This window comes from Egretta garzetta, unplaced genomic scaffold, assembly GCF_000687185.1.
Source record: "Egretta garzetta isolate BGI_Z169 unplaced genomic scaffold, ASM68718v1 scaffold143, whole genome shotgun sequence".
NCBI lineage: Eukaryota > Metazoa > Chordata > Aves > Pelecaniformes > Ardeidae > Egretta > Egretta garzetta.
In genome coordinates, this window is record NW_009259310.1 from 2,316,281 (window position 1) to 2,324,258 (window position 7,978).

Here is a 7,978-nt window from a genome sequence, read left to right on the forward strand (position 1 = left end):
CTGAAAGCAGTAGCATGTGTGGTTCCGGAGTCTGGTTTCAATTCACCATGCAGGTCTGGGGTGTCTGTGCTCTGCTCCCTTGGGACTGCGATACTGGCAACTTCCTTGGTGCGTGAGAACGTCAGTTCCCAAAGCGAGGCGATGGGTTGGGCTGAAATTCCAGCTCTGGGATGTTGGGGATTTATTATCTTGGCTCTCTTGCAAGCATTTTAAGAAAGGAAATTGCTGAAATCCAGAGGAAATAATTTTTTCACAATTTCTGTGCATTCAACTGCAATCCAGAGCAGTGGAATTTCTTAACCAACAGGGCAAAGAAAGGTGTTTGGCCCACCTCAGAAATGGCTGTGGCTTAGGTGTTGAATCGAAAGAGACCAGGTATGAGGGAGACCTTAGAGGTTTCTCCCCAAGACAAGAGGAGGATTCCAGCAGCGAGAACAGTGAGAGGAGGAAGGGGAAGAACATCCTGCACAAGATCTGAGTCCTTCGCTGAGTTAAAGTGGCCAGGTCTGGGAATGTGCATCGCCTCTGTGACTGGTCTGTCTTCTGGCAGAGATGTGAACACAAAACTTGGGTTGTCCTGAACTTCACCCCATGGTCCCCACGCATCTGGCTGCAGAGCATGGGTCCCAGCAGGCCAACTGGAGCCTGCTCTGGTGGGACGGATGAACCAGTCCCTGCTGCCAGCTCCTTCACCGCTCCTTAGGCAATGCCAGGGACCAGCTTTCACCTTCTGAGGCTGAGCAGGCCTTGGCACAGCCCTGCATAAGGGAAATGGTACTTTGTGGTCATCTCCCCTTTTTAAACTCAGCTATAAGACTTGAGGCCATCATGTCTTTTACCTGTAATGCTAGAAGCAAGCATCAATTCCCTCTTCTTCTTACCATAGAATCATAGAATGGCTTGGGTTGGAAGAGACCTTCAAAGACCATCTTGTTCCAACCCCCCTGCCATGGGCATGGGCACCTTTCCCTAGATCAGGTTGCTCCAAGCCTCATCCAACCTCACCTTGGGCACTTCCAAGGAGGGGGCATCCACAACTTCTCTGGGCAACCTCTTCCAGTGTCTCACCACCCTCGCAGTAAAGAATTCTTTTAATTTCATGTCTCAGCCCACTGTGCTACCTCAAGAAAAGCTTGATTTTTGGCCAAAGCAAGGAGCAGGGCATCAGGCTTACAAGTGACCGGCCCTCCTCTCCTTCCCAAAAGCATTCTGGAGTGGCAGCAGTGGGATCCTGCAGGGAGGCTTTGTGCTGCCCCAAGTGCTGTCCCAGCATGGCCCTTACCAGTAGCACTTCAGGGAATGGGTCTGAAAATAGATCAAAGTGAGCCTGGTCAGAAAAGTTACTGACAAATAGAAAAATCGCAGCACTTCTTTTCTTGAACATTTAAGGCTTCAAAAAACAGTCATTTTCTTCAATCTTGGTAATTTCAGCAGCCACGGGACTGCAGTGAAGCATCTGTGGTGTTTTCACATAATGTGTCCTTCATTACCTCCTCTGCTGTACCCGTTCATTGCTGGACGATGAAAGGAGGAGTGCTGATCCTGAGGGGTTCCCAGGGAAGGGGCAAACAGCCTTCCTCATCCTTCCTCCTCACTACTGGAGTGCCCAGAGACCTACCAAGTTGTTCTTGCTATGATTCCGAAGGTTGACTACTGGGGCAGCGTGGGGTGGGAGTGGGCAGGTGTATCTTCCCAGCCACCTGCTGTGGAGAAGTGCAAAACTGCCTGGTAGGTACTGGTTCCCAACATGCCCCTTCATCTGGTGTGAGCGGGAGGTTGAACTAGAGTGTGAGGTGACCACCACCCTGGTCGTCCTGTGCTGTTGGGGGTCCTGACCACCCCTCTGTGGTTCAGCAAGTCTGTTCCTGCTTCCCTGGAGCTCCCCAAGGCTGGGCTGACACCTCTGCCTTCAGTTTACTGCTCTTTTGGGGGGAAGGGCATGTCCTTTCACTTGGCAGATGCACGACCTTTCGCTGACCAGCACCAGCTCATGGCCCTGGAGCATCAGCTCAGATGTGCTGTGAGATGTGTCTGACCTTGACAAAAATCTCCCTGCAGCTCACCAGGTGCGTTGCTCAGTGGGTTTTCCTGGAGGAAAACAAGAGGAGCAGTGTGGTAGCAGCACGCTCCTGGCCTGCAGAGCCACGCAGGAAAGAAGACGCTGGTGTGGTTCTTGATGATGCTGTTGCAGCACCTTGGTGATATCTACCCGAGTCCTGCTTGGCTGGAACATGCTCAAAAACATGAACATGAGCACTTTACCTTAAAAAATAAAAATGTGTGTTAGTACTTCCCTACTACTTAGGTGCCTGATTTCCCACTGAGATTCATCTTTAAGCATTTAAACCTTGGGCTTTTGACAAGGGACCATGTGTGTTCACCCAGTGCCTTTAGGAAAAGTCCAAAAACTTTAGATTTTTTTTATCACCTCCTTTGCTCTGAAGCAGTGGAAGGACAACAAGGAAGCTGGGGAGCTTGGCAGGTAGGGTACAGCTCCTGTTACAGCAGGGTATTTGGAAGTCCTTCTTTTGAAGGAACCCTTTGGTTGTGCTGTGGCCTCAGTAGGATCACTAGGGGTGCAGCGAGGAATTCCATTGCACCAATTTCCACCCATAAAAGGAAGCCTCTTGTTCAAAAAGAAGGCTGGATTCTGGCAGCCTGCAACTCCTGTGCTCCTCTGGATTAAACCGAAGTTGGTGGAAAAGAATAGCCATGAAATCTCCCTCCTGGAGAGCGCTGGTTGCCAGCTTCTGGTTTCCAACCCATTGACACAATTTCCCAAATAGTCCCACAAAAGCCACAGCTGGGACCCTTGTAAGGGCGGGCTCTGCTAGGCTGCGACTTAAAGGATAATATGAGGTGGGGACCCAGCGATTGGAAGGCATTGTCACGCATCTTCACATGGCTGAACGCTCAAAAGCATCTGCTTGTTGGTGGAACACCCTGTGCTGTGGGCAGCGGATCCATTGGAAAAGTGGTCAGGAACAATGGACTGTGATGCAGATGGCTGGAGGGAAGGTGGACATCTCAAAGGAATGTCTAACCAAGTCTGGAGCAGATGCTGCACAGCAGAAAACCAAATTATTACTCTCCAAGATACTTTTCTGGGGGAGCTGCTGTATGGTTCAGGCTTTACGTTCACCTTTAGGTTAGTTCTGATGAGTTATGCATGGTGAGAGACTTGGTATGTGACTTTCCCTGTAAGCGAGGATCCCCTTATCCAGCTCCCCCCAAGGTGAATGTCTTGCTTTGAATTTGGAAGAGCTGTATCTAGCCCAGAAAATGAAGCCCAGCCATTTCAGGATGGAGAACAACACAGATTCTGCCTGTAGGTGTATATAAAGGTACTTCTAGATGCTCTATGTGCTGTTTTAATCTCTCTATGCCAGTGTGGTGTCTCAGTCAAAGGGGGGTGGTGGCTGGGGGTGACCAACAGCTGGGCTGCGTGGGGCAGGAGCCGTGCCACAGCCCATACCCGAGTGCTCTGGGTCTCTCCCAGAAGCAGAGACTGACCGATGCAGGGTGATTTAGAGAGTTTCTGGCCTTTCTTGCAATTTTGATGGATGACACAGATGCTGCTTTATGTTTTCTTTTGTACAGCAGTAAGAAGTCTGTCCTGGTGTGCAAATGCCATTATTAATACAGCTGTCTCTCTGGAGAGATGTCTTGATGGAGCAGCTTTTCAGGAGGAGTAAGTATTTCTGCGCAGTTACCTCTGCAGCTCTGAGAGATCCTGCTGCGACCTGCAGAGCTCTCTGCATTCTCCAGCTTGCTTTCTCGCCTTTATTTCCCCGTCAGGCTGTTAATGTTAATAAGGGCCGAGCCCAGCAGGGCTCGTGGACCCATCCAAGCTCTGTCCCCATGGCTCTGAACCCACAGATATGCTCTGCACTCTCCCTCCACCAGAGTTAGGCTCAGCATTAAAAACAAGGGGCAAGTCAGCTTCTCAGAACTTCATGTGGGTGTAAAACGGGGATTAAGAGCAGCTCCACCCAAGTCCAGGTCACTGACAATGTTGTCAGGCAGGGTTTCAGCTCTATGGTTGCTCCAGACTTTGCTATTCATGGGCATCTTCTGCATTCACTGCTCTTTCCCAGGTCCTTTCTTCCCTACGTCTTGCCCCGGGGCATCTGGCCCTCACTGCCACCATCTTCAGCTCTATCACCTTCTCTGCTGTCTCCTCTCCCTTACACAGCCCAGTCTGCTGGGATCCAGTAAGTGGCAGAGATCTCTCCCATCCAGGTGAGAGCAGGCACCTTAACCCTTTCCTCCGGAGGGTCCTGAGGGAGGCTGACACTGGGGGCTTTTGTGGCCAGGGTAACAGGATGTTCAGCTGGGTCCTGCTTTGGTGGCTCAGCTGTGCAGAGAGGGGTGACGTGTGGTTGTGCGTGCTCAAGCCCCAGCTCTTGCTGCATTTAGGGCTTGTGCCCTCTGCCTGGGGTCAAAGCATGGCTCACCCTGGGGTGTTTGTGGACCTGGGGCTCCCACACTGAGAAGCTTGTCCTTGCCCATTGTCAGCCTTGTGTGCTGGGAATTCACTTAGAGATACCCCTAGCTTGCATAGAATCGTAGAATCCCAGGTTGGAAAGGACCTCAAGGATCATCTGGCCCAACCTTTCTAGGTAAGAGCCCAGTCTAGACAAGATGGCCCAGCACCCTGTCCAGCTGTGGCTTGGAAGTGTCCAATGTGTCAGAGTCAACCCCTCCCCTGGGGAGATTATTCCAATGGTTGACTGCTTTCGTGGGGAAAAATTTCCCTCTCATGTCCAATCGGAATCTCCCCAAGATCAACTTGTGTCCATTCCCCCTTGTCCTCTCCATGGGACTCCTTGTGAAAAAGGAGTCTCCATCTTCCCTGTAGCCACCCCTTAGGCACTGGTACGTGGTGATCAGATCCTCTCTGAGCCTCCTTTGCTCCAGGCTGAACAAACCCAGCTCTCTCAGCCCATCCTCATACGGCTCAGAGAGGTTTCCCAGCCCTTGGATCACCTTGGTGGCCCTGCTCTGGACCCCCTCCAGCCTGCCCACAGCTTTTTTGTATAGTGGGGACCAGAACTGCACACAGGATTCCAGGTGTGGCCTGACCAGTGCTGAGCGGAGTGGGATGGTGTCTTCTGTATCCCTGCTGGTGATGCTGTTGTTGATGTACCCCAACACCCTGTTAGCCTCCTTGGCCACAGCAGCACACTGCTTGCTCCTATGGAGCTTGTTGGCCACCAGGGCCCCCAGGCCCAGCTTTGTGCTGGGTTTATACATCAACCCCTAATAGTGAGATTTTTTCTGGCAGCAGGCACTGGTGTTGGAAAGGGGAGCACTGGTGTTACTTTCTAGGGGAATCAGATTTTAAACCTGGCTAACACCATCCTCTTGTAGCACAAGCAGGACCATCAGTGACCAGAGGAGCACCCAGTAGCATGCAGAGACCGTACTAAAGATAACAAGGTCAGTCCAGCTTGAAGGATAACTTCACAGAAAGCAACCAAGTGATCTGCGTGAGTGGATTCTGGCCTGCAGGACCTGCAAGGGGAGTTTGATGAGAAGGCCAAAGCTGATCAACTGGACACAGCGAAACCAGCTTCCCTTCCTTGCAAAACAATCATGTGAGTGGCAAAGCTGTCCCACCAGGGCTTAGGGACTGCTACGCTGAGATGAGTTCACATCGCTGCTTCTCCTGGTCAGCGTGGCCCGTGCTCAGGAAAGAGGCAGAGCATCGGTGTTAGACCACAGCTGCCGCCTCTGCCCGCGTCAATGGCAGCAGCCCAGGAGTGAGGATGGGCGTCCTCCTCTCCTCACTCTCCAGGTTCTGCGAGCGTCAGTTATGGCAAGGAAGGAAGGGAGATAGTTCCTGTAACAGCCACGCAGCCTGAGTCAGACTAAACCCTCGCCAGTTCCTGTGCAGTTGTCATAGAAGAAAAGTCCTTAGGAGAAGAAAAGCACTTAGGAGACAATTATTAGTAGTTTTTAATTTTTTTTTTTTCCCTCAAACTAGCATCAATTTGCTGTGCCAAAGCTGTGTTGGCTGATCAGGGTTAACAGAATTAAAAAGTGGTGAAATGTTTATAAAATCCTGGTGATGAGTCATTGGCAATCTGATACAAAGCAATCCGATGATTAAGAGCACAAGTTTCATATTACTACTTCTGCAACCACATTTATAGGTAGGAGCAATTAAAAATCCTCAGAAGAGATGTCTCAGAGCATCTGTTCTTTGTCTTTTGTTAACTGTTGACTCGTTTGAGGCTGTGGAAGGCGCTGACAGATTCTGCAGTTCCTCTTCTTCTTTTTAACTCTGAAAATCCATTCTCCTGCCTGCTGTGAAGGCTGAGATCTGTTGTATTTCTACTTTCCCCTCTGTTTCCAGATCTGTTTGATGGCTTCGGAGCTGAGGAAGAAGACGCTGCACATGAAAGAGGGGAAGGAGAAAAGCTTGTGTCTGCAGGAGGAGTTTATTCCCCTGGACTGGACATGAAGCCTCGTTCAAGGTATCAGTCACTGGGCCAGAGTCATTATTGACTTGTGAAATGAAACCTGGGTAGCAACAACAAAACATCTGGCCCAGTGGGTCATAGCCAGATTTGTTACCAACCCATGGCCTACTCCAAATGAGCACCACGGTCTCTGTTTAATCTGTAATGAATAATCATATAATTACAGAGGGCTTTTAATGAGCAGGTTCCTTGAAGAGCAGCCAAAGGGCAGAGAAGGGAATCTGTTTTCCATCTTGCCTGTCCCATCCTGGCAGAACGGCATTCATGGGTTTTGGCTGAGATCAAGGGCGTACGGAGACGGGGGAAGCACCCCTGCAGCTAATGGGGTGCTGCTTGGGAGATCTGAGGGCACCAGACCCTAGGACCTCAGACCCTGGCACTGTATCTAGGTGGAGGTACTGCCACTTGCAGATGCTTGTGGCCTGATCGGGGGAATCGCTGTATCTTCTGAGCTCCACAGGAATTTTGGACCATGCCCCTGTGGCCTGCTTTAAGAGCTGCTTGGCCTGATCTTTCAGTTTGGCCCATGTTTGGGAGGTTTGATGCTTCCAGACTGTCCTGTTAGCTAGAGGAATCCCTGCAGGCGTTGGGCGCTGTACAAGGGGAATGTCAGTGAAGCTCAGAAGTTCCTTCTAAAAAGCCAGTGATTGCCAAAAAGTCAAATGCACGCTTTAGGTCAACTCTGATTTACCGTAACAAACCCATTATTGCTGCCCTTCTGTCATGCAGGTTGGAGATTGGGTGAGTTTTGGGTCAATGGCCTTAGGAAGGGGGGGTGTTTCCAGTTTGTTAGTCAGTTATGCCATCTTCCCAGTGGAAGAATGGAGAGATGGGTGCTTCCAAGGAACCTGAAGCAAGGTGATCTTTGCAGCATGCCCTTGGGGCTGCAATGAATACAAATACTAACTGGCACCTATTACCTCAATTTTTTCAAATTATCTTTAGCAGTAGAGAGGCCTCGATTGTCATCCAACGAAGTGGGAAATAGGCCCTGAGTAGCAGGATGAGTCGGTTCTGTTCCCCAGTGCCTTTACTCTAACGCATGCAGCCCAGAAGGATGGGAACGCTGCAGCAGTTGGGCTGGCGGAGGTGCTTTGTGCCAGGAATGCAGGGCTCAGTGACTACTCAAGTATTCTGGGTTTTTCTTCCAGCCTAACCAGCTGGACGGCATGCCTGGGACAACGGAGCCTGGCTTCATTTCCAGCCTGGTTTCACAAACTAGTTGCAAACCTGCACGTGCTGCTGCTTCCACTGCTTCAGAATGGGAGCTCCTCGGAGCACCGGTGCCTTGACTCAGTCGCCGTTCCTTTGAGGGCTGCTTAAACTGCGAGGTGAAGGAGTTGTCCTCTGCAAGGGTTTCTGCCCCACCAAAACCGGGGCAGACCACCTTGCACCCCAGAGCCGGCTTTTCATTTTCTTCTGTTCTTCAGAGCCCTACCAGGCTCTCTCCTGTCATCTCGGGTCCTGCTCCCCTCTCACTTCAGGCTTGG

At 50.9% G+C, this 7,978-nt stretch overlaps 1 long non-coding RNA gene across 2 annotated transcripts; it reads left to right on the top strand.

Moving 5' to 3' along the window:
• The first annotated feature begins 6 nt into the window (after positions 1 to 6).
• LOC118452023 lies at positions 7 to 5,913 on the top strand. 2 transcript variants are annotated; one of them, XR_004841661.1, is made up of 4 exons: positions 7 to 2,278; positions 3,280 to 3,344; positions 3,601 to 3,691; positions 5,288 to 5,913. It is a non-coding gene; the product is annotated as an uncharacterized LOC118452023 (long non-coding RNA). The 2 variants fall into 2 exon arrangements; XR_004841660.1 differs by having other exon boundaries at positions 5,374 to 5,913.
• The last annotated feature ends 2,065 nt before the right edge of the window (positions 5,914 to 7,978 follow it).